Source organism: Geotrypetes seraphini, chromosome 7, assembly GCF_902459505.1.
Source record: "Geotrypetes seraphini chromosome 7, aGeoSer1.1, whole genome shotgun sequence".
In the NCBI taxonomy this organism is placed as follows: Eukaryota; Metazoa; Chordata; class Amphibia; order Gymnophiona; family Dermophiidae; genus Geotrypetes; species Geotrypetes seraphini.
Genome location: NC_047090.1, coordinates 139,714,023 through 139,728,591, shown reverse-complemented (window position 1 = coordinate 139,728,591; position 14,569 = coordinate 139,714,023). Strand labels below are relative to the sequence as shown.

General features: G+C 44.1%; 1 protein-coding gene across 4 annotated transcripts in view; it reads right to left on the bottom strand.

The window, feature by feature from the left end:
- The window catches only part of LOC117364305 (galectin-9-like), a 45,586-nt gene extending 36,018 nt beyond the window's left edge, over positions 1-9,568 (bottom strand). For 3 of the 4 annotated variants that reach the window (XM_033953385.1, XM_033953384.1, XM_033953387.1), the window contains exons 1-2: positions 9,510-9,568; positions 6,396-6,443 (exon numbers count right to left, since the gene is read on the bottom strand). The gene's annotated coding sequence lies outside the window, so the exon portion shown is untranslated. Of the gene's footprint in view, positions 1-6,395; positions 6,524-9,509 lie in introns of those variants that run through there. The other variant, XM_033953386.1, reaches the window with a different exon arrangement.
- Positions 9,569-14,569: the final 5,001 nt, after the last annotated feature.

Genomic DNA, 14,569 nt, shown 5'->3' with positions numbered 1-14,569 from the left:
TTGTTCCCATTATAAAAAACACTAAGTTCCCAGAAAAAAAATACATTAAAATAAGAAGTGAAAACAAAGGCCCCTACAGATGAGAACATAACATAAGAATAGCCTAACTGGGTCAGACCAATGGTCCATCATGCCCAGTAGCCCATTCTCATGGTAGCCAATCCAGGATACTAATACCTGGTCAAAACCCAAAGAGTAGCAACATTCCATGCTACCGATCCAGGGCAAACAGACACTTCCCCCATGTCTTAATAACAGATTATGGACTTTTCCTCCAGGAATTTGTCCAAATCTTTCTTAAAACCAGCTACACTATCTGCTTTTACCATAACTTCTGGCCACTTCATTTTTAAGTTTAGATCTTTCCTTTCAAACAGAGACCTTGCTAGATGTCAAATACAGCACAAGGTAACTTCACATGGACTTAGCTGTGCAGGAAATGTGAATCTCCTCATACTCCCACCATATAGTGCAAAAATGTGCAAAGGTCTGTTTTTTTCTTTCGATCACTACATAGCCTAATGCCACACAAGCAGCGCTGTTACAAACATATTCTGTAGGTCAATGCTAAGGATTACAAAGTTTCCTTCCTTGGACCAGAAGGAGATACTGATAAACCACTGGAAGAGATCCCAAAACAACACCCAAAGACCCACTCAGTGTGTGAACCAGTTGAGTGGAGTGGACTAACTGGGGGGTGGAAATGGGCCCGGAGTTTGCTCAGCAGAATTTCCCAGACCACCTCTTCCTCTCAACACATTGACACGCTGCCACCACCACCACTAGGAACACCTCACTGGGTAGGCCAGCTATGCTATAAACTTTATAAAACACATTATTATATTTTCTTATAAAGCACATATTTTAACTGAACTCTCTGACATCCTCAGCCTTTCCATTCACAAAAATAGAAGGAAGAAAAGTTCCCATTTCCTGCTGTTTCATGTCCCCGGCCTATACAATATTTTTTTTCTGCAGACCCTTCAAAAGTCTGACCAAATCCTCGTTTCACTTGCATTATAAAGTACTGAGGATGCCATCTCTCCCCAATCCCAGGTCCTAAAGTCTAAGACAGTAGCGCAAACTAATGCTGCCAGATTCAGGAAAAAAAATTTCGATTCGATTCAGCCTATTGAATTGGTTTTTCAATTCGATTTTCCTGCCCAGTTGGGTGATTTTTTTCAAAACTCCTGGTGGGTTTTATAGCTTTTTCACCCCCTTTGGCTTCTCCTAACCACACTGGCGCTGTGGTGTAAATAAAATAAAGAAACAAAAAGGACTTTTCCTCTCTCTGTTAAATCCTAGCTCACGTTTGCAGTCCAACACCAGCTCTGTCAGGATACACATTTCAAATCTGACATATTATAATCACAAAACAGAAAATAAAATTAATTTTTCTACCTTTTGTTGTCTGGTTATATTTCAAATCTTGTTGGTCCAAGGCTCTGGTTTTCTTCTGATAACTTGCTTGCCAGGGTCTCCTTCTTTCTTCTTTCTGCGTGCTAACCATCCATCTGCCAACTCTGTCCTCCCTTTCCATTTCCCTTCCCTCCCCAGGAAGTCTGGTATCTTTCCTTTTTTTCATCTCCCTCCACAGATCCACCTTTTCTTAACTACCCTTTCATCCGGCATCTCTCCCTCCTTCCCCACCACCCCAGAGTCCACCATCTCTCCCTTTCTTTTCCCAATTACCCTCCTATCCAGTATCTCTATCCCTCCTCCACACCATCCCTTGTGTCCAATTTCTCTCCCTTTCAGTTCCTTCCCTCCCTAAATCCCATGGTCCATCATTTCTCTCCCTCTCCTCTATTTTCAGACCCATTATTTCTTCATCCCCCCCCCCAAAGTTTGGCATATGCACGTCTCTTTGAACACCCCCTTCCCTCCGTGTACTTCTAAACCAGGGTCCCCCCCAAAGGCCTGTCCCCCCTTAAAGGTCTGCCTGCCCCCCTTGAAGGCCTGCACCCCCCTTGAAGGCCTGTCCCACCCCCTTGTAGGCCTGTCCCCCCCTTGAAGGCCTGTCCCTCCCCCTTGTAGGCCTGTCCCCCCACCTTGAAGACCTGCCTGCCTGCCTGTCCCCCCCTTGAAGGCCTGTCCCCCCCTTGAAGGTCTGCACCCCCCCGAAGGCCTGCACCCCCCTGAAGGCCTGTCCCCCCCCTTGAAGGCCTGTCCCCCCCCCTTGAAGGCCTGTCCCCCCCCTTGAAGGCCTGTCCCCACCCTTGAAGGCCTGCACCCCCCCTGAAGGCCTGCACCCCCCTGAAGGCCTGTCCCACCCCCTTGTAGGCCTGCCCACCCCCTTGTAGACCTGTCCCCCCTTGAAGGCCTGTCCCTCCCCCTTGAAGGTCTGCACCCCCCCCGAAGGCCTGTCTCCCCCCCCCTTGAAGGCCTGCCTGCCTGTCACCCCCCCTCCCCCTTGAATGCCTGCCTGCCTGCCTGCCCACCCGCCCCACCCCGAAGGACCGCTCGCCCCCCTGGCCTCCCCGCACCACCTATGAAGCAGCACTACCTATGCTCCCGGCCTTGCCGTTCAGTCCCCACCACCACCACCACCACCACCACCCCCGAAGGACCGCTCGCTCCACTGACCTTCCTGCACCACCTATGAAGCAGCCGCAGCAGGATCGCGACGTCAGCTATCCCTGCGCTGCTTAGGCGCTGCTTCCTGCGCCGCGTTCCCGCCCCTCCTCTGATGTCAGAGGAGGGGCGGGACCGCGGCGCAGGAAGCAGCGCCCAAGCAGCTCAGGGATAGCTGACCTCGCGATCCTGCTGCTTGCTGCTTCACAGGTGGTGCAGGAAGGTCAGTGGGGCGAGTGGTCCTTCGGGGGTGTGGGGGGACTGAACGGCAAGGCCGGGAGCACCCCTTCAGGGCTGGCACCCGGGGAGGACCGCCTCTCCCGCCCCCCCCTTGGTACGCCACTGGAGCCAGGTAGTGAGGATGGCTTTTTTTCCCATCAAAAGGGCTCTGGAGATAAGTGCTGACATTCCCCTGGGTTTGGGCGAGGCTATATTATAAAATCCAAATAACGCCTCTGTACAGGAAGTATACATCTTACTAAGCACCACAGGTGTAATATACTACCGCACTAATAACTTAATAGCATTCTCCACCAACTGTGGCACCACCGCTACATGGTGAATCTGCAGAGCTATCTGTTCCCATTCCTCCCCAGTATCCCCCTCCCAGGTCTTCATATAGGATGTTTTCTGAGCGCTAACATTATGTAACCATTTATACCAGGGGTCTCAAAGTCCCTCCTTGAGGGCCGCAATCGTCAGGTTTTCAGGATTTCCCCAATGAATATGCATGAGATCTTTGTGCATGCACTGCTTTCAATGGATATTCATTGGAGAAATCCTGAAAACCCGGCTGGATTGCGACCCTCAAGGAGGGACTTTGAGATCCCTGATTTATACAGACCCTAAATACAGCCCTGGCGAACCAGGGCCCCAAGCAACAATTCAAATGGGGAACTCCATAGAACCTGCCACCTGAATTTTAACTAGTGCCTGGTAATTTTGATCTACCTTCTATCCTATACTCTCATTCTGGCTTCCTATCTTCTAGAAAATAACATTTTAAATTCTTATTTTAGCTCAATGAGTGTTAAAACAGTGAGGTATTTCTTTTTTGCATTAATTCTATTTTGAAGCTTAAAAGGAGTGCTGAAAAGTTCTCCGGCCAACCAAAAAGAGAATGACTTGGATATGGTTTAATCAATGATCTGAAACAATGTCAAAAAACATAGAATTTAATTTCTGCAAATTGGCACTTAATGAAATAAGATAACAACACTTTTCAGCTGCAGTGGCAAAATAACACTCAGAATTTAGGAAGTTGGTTAGTTGGGCTTAGAGCTCATATATAAATTTCCTTGTATTCACTTGCTAGTCCCTTCTTAAGCCGCTGTGATTGATGGAAACACGTTTTCATATGTTTGCTGTAGCAGGTCCTACCCTATGGAATTCTCTTCCTGGATAATTCATTAAGGCTTTAGGGAAATCTCATGAGTTTCCTGAAGAAATTCAAGGCCTTCTTTATTGCCTAAGCTTGTTAGTATATTCAGATTACAAGGGGCCACTGAAAAGTTCTCAGCCCAACTGAGAAGAGAATGATGTGGAACCGTGAAACTTACAAGTTATTCCACAATTTTCTTGACACTTTTTGTTTCAATGATATTAACCCCCTCTTCTATTAAACTGTAGTGCAGAGAGCCGCGTTGAATGGCCTGCGCTGCTCCCGACGCTCATAGAACTCTATGAGCATTGGGAGCAGCATGGGCCATTCAGCACAGTTCACTGCGCTAAAAACTGCTATCACAGTTTTGTAGAAGGGGGGGGGGGGGTAAATGAAAAGTGTCAAGAAGTGTGGAATAACTTTTTAAGTTTCATGGCTCCACATCATTTTCTTTTTGGTTGGGCTGAGAACTTTTCAGCAGCCCCTTCTATAGTTGACCTTGACTATTTTTGCCAGTTTGCCAGATGTTGTTTTTTATGCTTTTTAAAATTTAAATATTTTTATTTATTCATAATTTGGATTTTTTTCAAATTTTAAAGCTTTAGTTGTTTAAGGGCTCCTTTTACGAAGGTGCGCTAGGGCCTTAACGTGCGGAATAGTGCGAGCTAAATTGCCGCGCGTGCTAGCCGCTACCGCCTCCTTTTGAGCAGGTGGCAGATTTTCAGCTAGCACGTGCTAATCCGGTGCGTGCGATAAAACCGCTAGTGCACCTTCGTAAAAGGAGCCCTAAGTTTATGGTCAGATTTATTTTATTTTTATTGAAAGGTTTTTATTTGCATTACAGTCCATAAAACAAAAAAAGAAACATACACAATTAGGCTCAACATTCATAGAGCTCAGTGTTCTCTCTATGTGCTATTATTCTCTCTGCTCCAGCAGTAAATTCTCCTTGGGATAGGAGATATTTAATTCAGGGCCCAGACAATGTGAGTCTGACTACAAAGTGTCTATGAAAAACTACAGCAGGCTGGACTGGTGTTTCAGAATATGTGTTTTACAGAAACTATGTTTAGCATAAGGGTAAACAGATATATAGCAAGCAGTTTAGTCTCAGGGCTAATTTCGTAAGCAGAAATTTAAGAAACAACAGTTCTGTCTGTGAGCGCTTGGAACATAAACCGGCTCCCACACTCGATGTCCCTTCCTGGTTCTTGGGGTCACCTTAGGATGAGTGGTTAGGGATATTCTCAACTAAAAATATATAAAGAAAGGTAAGAGTAGAAACTCGATCAATACAAAAAACATCTATTCTCTTCTGATATTCAGGAAGGTAACTAAGGCACTTCAACAAGAAAAAATACAAGCAAGTGGAGAAAAAAGACCTCATCAAAGCTAAAAAAGCCTAGGACACCACTGCTAAAGCAAGCACATAAACATGTACAAGCACACACAGAGGTCCCTTTCCAGTCATAGGTCTGAAAAGGACTGGGAAGAGACCTCTGTGTGTTCTTGTACATGTTTATGTGCTTGCTTTAGCAGTGGTGTCCTAGCCATTATTGGCTTTGAGGTCTTTTTTTTCTCCTCTTGCTTATTATTTGTTCTTGTTAAAGTGCCTTAGTTACCTTCGTGAACATCAGAAGGGAGTAGATATCATTTTGTATTCTCACCTCCCATGTGAATTCCTTCTCATCCACTGATAGCTCCATCTGATTCTTCTTCCTTTTCTCTTGGTATCTGGGTGACACCTTTGTACAAACTCCTTCTAGGGATGCTCTAGAGCTCCTTCTTTCTCCTGGGTACCATTTAGGCAGCCAAATATATCTCCTCCCTCTTACCTTTCCAGCCATTAAGCAAAATAAGCATGTATTTAGGCCAATGTTTCTTAACTTGGTCCTGGAGTACCCCCCTTGCCAGTCAGATTTTCAGGATATCCACAATGAATATACATGAAATAAATCTGCTTATAATGGATATTGTGGATATCCTGAAAACCTGACTGGCAAGGGGGGGGGGGAGGGTACTCCAGGACTGAGTTGAGAAACACTGGTTTAGGCCACCGAGGGAAGGGGTACCACAGAGTTTATTTCCCTAGCCACCATGCGCTTAATTCTTTTATTGCCCATATGCTACACCCATTATCCAACATGAATTTCAGTGTTTTTCTAATCATTATATGATGCTTTGTTTTGTACAATAATGATATTCCTCAGCATTTATTGAATCTTACTGTATTTTCAATTAAGCAATGAAAGTGTTAAGGGGTACCATTGCTGGATTGTGTCTAGGGCATCAGTAGCACTTAATCTGGCCCTCTATCCAGTATACAGGCATCTCTGAGACTTCTCAGAAGTTTTCTCAAATACCTCTCTACCTCTAGGAATGGAAGGTTAGATTAAAATCGTACTTTTGATCATAAAGAAAGGGAAAACCAGATACTCACAGTCATGGGGAGTGGTTTCTCCTTCCACTGCAAGTTCACTCTGGGCTTCTAAAAATTAAAGGTCAAATTATATAAGAGGGTCAGTAGAGCTTCTACATTTCTCCCTCTGTATCCGCAGTTTCTGTATCTGCGGATTCGCTTATTTGCGATTTGGCTGCTGACTCCGCCCCCCAAATTATATCATCATTAAAGTTCTTTTTCCTTTTACTGTACCGATAAAAAAAGTTTATCGCTTACCATTCACTCTGAATATCACTGCTACTATGCTTTCTCCCACAAATTCGCTGCTTCCATGCTTTCTCCCACAAAATCGCTGCTTCCCAGCAGCCATAGAGAGAAAGGCTTCTTCCCAGCATGCATGGAGAAAATTGCTGGGAATCACTGCTTGCCTGCTATTTGCCCTAAATTCTCTTTGAATTGCTGGGAATCACTGCTTGCCTGTTCCAAGCCCTTAATTCTCTGTGAATCGCTGGGAATCACTACTTGCCTGTTCTAAGCCCTTAATTCTTTGTGAATCAATCGCTGGGAATTGTTGGGAATCGCTGCTTGCCTGCTGTTTGCCCTAAATTCTCTTTGAATTGCTACTTGCCTGTTCTAAGCCCTTAATTCTTTGTGAATCACTGGGAATCGCTGCTTGCCTGCTCCAAGCCCTGAAATCGCTGCTTGTACAGGTATTGTTGTTGCACAGTATAATAAAAATTTGCAAATTTCAATAGTAGTAATAGTGGCTTATTTCAAAAACTGTGAATAACAGTAGAAAAGTTATTTGCGGTTTCAATAATAAAAATGACGATATTTTCTAAAAACCGCAAATGACATCACGGTTTTTCCATATTCGTGTGCCTATGGTCCGCCTACATCCCCCGTGAATATGGAGGGAGAAGTGTATACTCTAATTCTTCTTACTCACTGAACAATTAGTATTCAATGCTGTTAAAGTTTAGTAGAATACTGTGGTAGGGAAGCCCTTGTCACATCCACAAACCTTGCTGCTAACTCTAGTTCAACCAAACCAGTGCCTATGCCTAGAGAGAGAAATAGAGTAGTAAAGCCTAGCAAACAGGTTTCTGGTCCTTCAGAAGGACAACTGATAGGGACCAGTGCAGCAGCAAAGCCATACTCTACAAAGGGACCCTATTATTCCTTCCCTAAGGCTACTAGTAAAACTGTCTATAATTCCTCAGCAGTAGAAGAGAGTAACCAAAGGGTTAATGAAAGAGGAGATGCCAGTAGAGCTGTGTGCAGCAAGATCTGCAGCAGGGAAAATAAATCCCTTCCAACTAATAATTGCTCACGGAGGGTAAGTTGAAACATCTTGTCCCCTCTAAAATCCCTTGGTAATTGCTCCAGGACGAACCAGGATAAATCAGCAAAAGTATGACTACTTTCAATACAATGAGGCACAAGGGGAGCAGATCTAATAGACATACGAATCCTGCTTTTGTGCTCAACCAACCTTGTCCTGACTTGTCTGCTGGTTCGGCCCACGTAAATAAGGTCACAGGGGCAAATGATAACATATACCACCCAACCCAATTTTGGATCTTCCAATTGCAAGCTGTACAACCAGCCGGTCTGAACGAGAGTATGGAGTGGCATATGATAGTTTGACATTTGTTCTGCCTTTCTGGGTTGCTGATTGGTTGTTCTGTTGGATGGCGTTTCCTGTCTTGTCCTTTTAGTGCACAGTTGCGCTCTTCTTAGTTATCTCCGCTTTCCCCCAGCCAGCTCGATGGTCTTCAGAGTTAGTTATTCTGGTTCCTGAGGAAGGGAGTTTTTCCCGAAACCATGCCTGGTTGACCTACTTTTCTGGTGGACTTTCTTGCTTTTGGGAGTCCGTTTCACCACTCATTTCCAGCTAAGTCGGCATTTTTGATTCTTGTGGGAGTTGTTTTTTGGGGGAGGTTCTCTAAGAGACTGTTGTCTGTCTTCACTCATGTGTGTTGCTTTGTGCTTTATTTTTGGCACTTTTGGCACTTATTGATTTATTTCACACACCTTGGAAGTACCCTATGATGGTGTGGGGGCAGGGACTGGTTGTCCTTGTCTCATGATTTGAGCGCAGGAGCATTGCTCCTTTCGCTGTTTTATCACACTGAGGGCACTCCTTTACTAAATTAAATTATATTATTATCTTAATTACTCTTTGAAGTTCACTGTTGTGTGCTCACGAGTATTTAGGTAGTCAACAGTCTCTTTGAGAACCAATTGATCAGGACTAACAAAGCAGCAGCAACCCATAAACTGGAGCTGTTGGCACAGTTTTTCTATTTTATTTTTCTAAGCTGGAAAAGACTGAACTGTTTGAATAGTAAATTAGTGCCTTGGATTGTCTGGTATTGTTGGCCATGAGATGGTTGAAGAAAGACCTGTTTTTGATATGTGAAAAGAAATAAACCTTTTTTATGTTTGGACAATGATTATGGCTCAGAAGCTATTTGCATAAGAGAATTTCTACATTTCAAGTATATTTCCTTATTGGCACTCTATGGAGCTGGACTTTGTGCAGGTGATGAAGGGATGGCCTTTGCCAGGCTGGCGGGCTCAGACCCCGTCAAAATAAATAGGAGAAAGTCCTGCAATAACTAAATCAACTCAAGTTGTTCACAAGGAAAAGGTCTTGCTTATTTCATACACAAGTAAAATTTCACAACTACACTATTATAGCAAAAGGGAACCATGGTAGCTACCCTCGATGTTGTGGTGGAGTCCTCCAATTGCATTATTGCCAGTGGGAGATGGTGTTTCAATATTTTCAATTGCTAGACACAGGCAGATTACCTGAAGTCCAGCAGAGCTTGCCTGTCCCCCCCCAGATTAGAGCAGTGGCTCCATTATATGCAAATCTCTCTCATGCATATTCAGTGGATATCCTGAAAATCTTGATTGGCTTAGGTGAACGGGAACAGTAATAACTACGCTCTCAATGAGGATATTGTAACATGATGATATATGACTATATTCTTTCTACGTGTGTAATAGTTGTTGCAAGGAACATACTTTCTAATTGCACGTCACAAGGGGTTACTATATTAAATTCCAGTACACCCAGAGACATTAGCACTACCAGCCTTATTGTACCAGAAGAGTAGTTGTAACTTTTCAGAGATTTACCTTGAGCCAATGCCTGTTCCTGCAGCAGCCTGCATTGTCCTTCCTAATCACCTGACTTAACAACAAGAAGTTGCTAAGAGACAAGTAAGCCAATAGGGTCACTTGTTTTACAGAGACTGAGTGAATGAGCCAACTGGATGGTTTTTCCATGGAATAATGGCAGGAACAAAAGGTTTAGCTGAACAGATCTACTGGTTGATAGGATTGCTAATTCTTCAGTGCTTTTCCTTAAATAGTAGCCAATAACAAAATGGCTCTTGCTCATCACCTTCAGTGTTCTTTATGCTTTCCAACAAATGGAATATTATAAAAAATAAAATTTAAAAACTCACTAAAAAAAAGAATGAAAATTGACCAAATTTGGCATGCAGGAAGAAAATGTAATTATCTTAGATGAGTCAGAAAACCAGAATCATCAGCTGGGGGAAGAGTGTGGCACAGCCTCAACACCCTGGGGTTGTGAGTTCAAACCCATGCTATGCCTTGTGACCCTGGGCAAGTCAGTTAATCCCCTCATTGCCCCAGGTACATTAGATAGATTGTGAGCCCATCAGGACAGATAGGGAAAAATGCTTTAGTACCTGAATAAATTCATGTAAACCATTCTGAGCTCTCCTGGGAGAACGGTATAGAAAAATGAACAAACAAATAAATAAATACTTTCAGAGAACGAGGCCTCCTAAAAGACAAATCACTGCTTTCTCAAAAATTTTATGGGTGATCCATCCTAATGAGGGTGAGTGATATTTTTCAAGTAGTGTGTTCAACTTGTAAATCTGGAAAGTTGTATTGCTTTGCAAAGAACAAAAAGGGGGCATTTTCATAAAAACATCTAAGTGCCCAAAAAAAGTCCAGTTCATAACATCCCCCCCAAGTCCATCTTACAGCCATAATTAGGGTTACCAAATGTCTGGATTTCCCCAGACATGTCCTCCTTTTGGAAGTCTATCAGGGCCTCCAGGCAGCTCTCCTATTTGCCCGGGTTTCAACCTTTAGGCAGGGGGTGGCGGCAGGGTACAGCTGTGTGGCAGGCCGCAACCTGCCAATTGACCCCCCCCCCCCGCATGAGATCTTAATTGTTGGGCCTCATAAAAGCAGTGGTGAATAGGCTGCTCCTGGCCTGCGCACTGGGGCATTCCCTCTTCTACATCACTGATGACACGGCAGAGGGAAGCCCTAGCAGGCAGGCCAGAAGCAATCTGATCTTACGATGTAGTAGTATCAGCAGCAATTCCCACACTTTGCCTGCCACTGACCCAGGAAGTCTTTCCGCGGCAGAGGGGAGACTTCTGGGTTAGCGGTAGGCAGCAAGTGAGAGTCACTGCCGATACCACAACCTGTAGAAGCAAACCTGGAGGAGAGAAAGGAAAGTTTGTGGCACGGGAGAGGGAAGGAGTAAGAGGAAGGAAAGTTGGTGGCAAGAGGGATGGAAGGAATGAAAAGAACTTCAGGAAGGAAAGCTGGTGGCACAGGGGGAGGGAAGGGGTAAGAGGAAGGAAAGTTGGTGGCAAGAGGGATGAAAAGAACTTCAGGAAGGAAAGCTGGTGGCACAGGGAGAGACAAGACAAAGGACATTTGATGGCACAGGAGAGAGGGAAGGGGTGAAAGGAACTTCAGGGTGGTTGGGAAGGGAAGAGGGAAGAGGTAAGAGGAAGGAAAGTTGGCAGCACGGGGGAGGGGAGGGCGAGAGGCAGGAAAGATGGTGGCACAGGGGGAGGAGAGGGAGACATGCATGGTGAGGGGAGAGGATGAAATTGCACATAACGGAGGGGAAGAAGGGAGAGATGGTGCATGGAGGGGAATAGAGAGATTTTGGACAGGTGAGTAGATGAGGGCGAGAGAGATACTAAAATTTTAAGTTTATTGATTTTTAATATACTGACCATCAACAGGTATCTAGCCGGTTTACAATGATATGATAAAATAAGAAGAGTAATACTTATAAAAAGGAGGGGAAGTGAACATTGAAGACATTATACAATAAACAAACATGAAAGTGGGGTTAGAGAAGAGGGGAGGGGGGTAAAGTTACATTGTTAGTGGTGAAAAGAAGAAGAGAAAAAAAACTAAACTAAAGCCTAAGTTTGTATACCAAGTCTTTCTGAGAAGGCTCAACTTGGTTTACAGCAATTAAATAAACAGGGAATGATTTACAAATGATAAGTAGAAGATAATAGCAAAATTTCAAAAGAATTAATTTTCAAAATGTTTGGCAAATAGAGTAATTTTTAAAGATTTATGAAAAAATTTAAATGAACTGGAACTCCTAAAAAAAAAAAAAAGGGAATCATTTGAGTTGAGAGAATTTAAAGACCAAAGATTGACTGAAGATGTTGACTCCTTTAATCCCTTTTTTAGAAGGAAGGGAGAATTTAAATTGTTGGATACCTCTTGCAAAGGAGAATCAGTAAACATTCCAAAATAAAGGAATAAGAAGATTTTAAAAGAAATAAGCACAATTAAATTGAATTCTAAAATAAACTGGGAGCCAATGAAGACTCTGAAGCAAAGGGGTCACATGGTTAAATTTACATTTTTTAAAGATCAGCTTTGCAGCAGTATTCTGAATTAATTGTAATCTATGAAGGTGGAAGAGAAGGAGGGAGATGGATCTAGGAGCAAAATGGAGAGATGTCTAGAAATGGGAATGAGGGAAGAGAGTGGAAGAATGCAGCAAGGAAGAGATAGAGAGTTGTCAGGCTATGAGGGCGAGGAGGAGAGGATGTTTGGTTATAAGGATAGAGGAAGGAAGATGCTGAGAATGGTAGAACCTCAAGGAGAGGGTGGCAAGGAAATGGATAAGAGGATAGATATAACAAAGGGTAGAAATATGGTAATGGAAGTACATTGAAGATGAAAGGGAATGGAGGGCTGAGGAAGGAATGAGATGGGCAACGGGAGAGATGAAAATTTGATAGGTAGCTGAAAAGTGTCTGATTGGGTAGGAAAAGCGAATCAAAAAAATCAATTCAATAGGCCAAATCGAATCAATTTGAAAATTTTTCCCTGAATCGGGCAGAACTAGCCTGGAATGGGACCCATGGAGGAGAGGACAGCAGGTAAGATCAATCCATGCTAAATTGCTAATACAATGTTAAAATTCATGCTTTCTGGTTGCTGAGATACTCTAAAAGTAGTTTTGTTTTGTCTCCCTTCCCTTCTTTCCCCCTCACTTATAGGTCCAGCATCCAACCAACTCCCCTCCCCCTGCTCTTTACCCTGCTGGACCCTCACCCCACACACTTCTGGTGTACCTCCCTCCATGCGTATCTGGCCTCCTGGACCCCCCCCCCCCTCCTTCACCCAAAGCAGCAGTGGCAGCCGGACAGCAGAGGCAGCGTTGTAAATAGGCTGCTCGCGGCCAGCCCCGGCAGGGTCTTTCCTCTGCGTGTCAGAAGTGATGCAACAGAGGAAAGGCCCTGCTGGGGCTGGCCACGAGCAGCCTGTTTACAGTACTGCCTCTGCTGCTTCAGGGACTGTATAGAGCAGGGGTAGGAACTCCGGTCCTCGAGAGCTGTATTTGTCGGGTTTTCAGGATTTCCCCAATGAATATGCATGAGATCTATTCGCATGCACTGCTTTCAATGCATATTCATTGGGGAAATCCTGAAAACCCGACTGGAATATGGCTCTCGAGGACCGGAGTTCCCTACCCCTGGTATAGAGGGACAGAGGGGGGTTGTCTGTTCAGGACTGCTACCGTTGCTGCTTTGGGGGATGGAATGGGGTATTGTGGATATAGAACCCAAGTTGAGACGAGTTAGGAGCTGAAGATGTGGGCTTTTAACTTAAACACTGTCAGCGAAGGAGCACGCCTTAGGGATTCAGGCAGTTTGTTCCAGATATATAGACAGAAAGATAGAAGGGACGGAGTCTGGGGTTAGTAGAGAAGGGCACAGATAGGAAGGCCTTATCAGCTGAGTGGAGCTCACCTTGGGGGGGAGATAAGTGAAGAGAGATAGAGAGGGGCAGCTGAGTGAATACATTTTATAAGTCAGTATGAAGAGTTTGAATTGTATTTAGAACAAAATCTTCTCCAGAGAAAGGAAAATGGTAAAACCAGAGGACATAATTTGAGGTTGAGGGGTGGTAGATTCAGGGGCAATGTTAGGAAATTCTACTTTACGGAGAGGGTGGTGGATGCCTGGAATGCGCTCCCGAGAGAGGTGGTGGAGAGTAAAACTGTGACTGAGTTCAAAGAAGCGTGGGATGAACACAGAAGATTTAGAATCAGAAAATAACATTAAAGATTGAACTAGGCCAGTTACTGGGCAGACTTGTACGGTCTGTGTCTGTGTATGGCCGTTTGGAGGAGGATGGGCAGGGGAGGGCTTCAATGGCTGGGAGGGTGTAGATGGGCTGGAGTAAGTCTTAACAGAGATTTCGGCAGTTGGAACCCAAGCACAGTACCGGGTAAAGCTTTGGATTCTCGCCCATAAAATAGCTAAGAAGAAAAAAAAAAAAAAAAAATTTAAATTGAATCAGGTTGGGCAGACTGGATGGACCATTCGGGTCTTTATCTGCCGTCATCTACTATGTTACTATGTTACTATGTAAATGGGAAGCCAATTAAACAATTTTAGGAGAGGGGCAATGCAAGTATAGCGGCTCTCAAGGAATATGAGTCATACAGCTGAATTCTGGACAGACTGAAGGGGAGAAAGATGGTAGAGCAGATCTGAGAGTAGCGAGTTGCAGTAATCTAAGCGCAAGGTGATGAGGGCGAGAAAAGGATATGCTGGATGGAAGGGGATAGAGGGTAGAGTTAGTGAAAGACTGGGGAATAAGAGGAAGGGAAATGAGAAGTGTGGTGTGAGACAAGAGATAGAAAGCTGTAGGTAGACAGTAAAAAGAGGGAAATTGAAGACTACAGAGTAAGAATTAATGGAGAGGGAGAAAAATAAACTGAAGAACACAGAGGAAAAAAAACAATGTTAGAGATGTAGTAGAGGGGATGAAAAAGACAGGAGAAAAATGACAAAATGAACACAAAACCCTGGTATAAAGGTTAAGAAAAGACAGAGGAAAGCAGAAAGCAGACAGAGACCAACACGATTAGA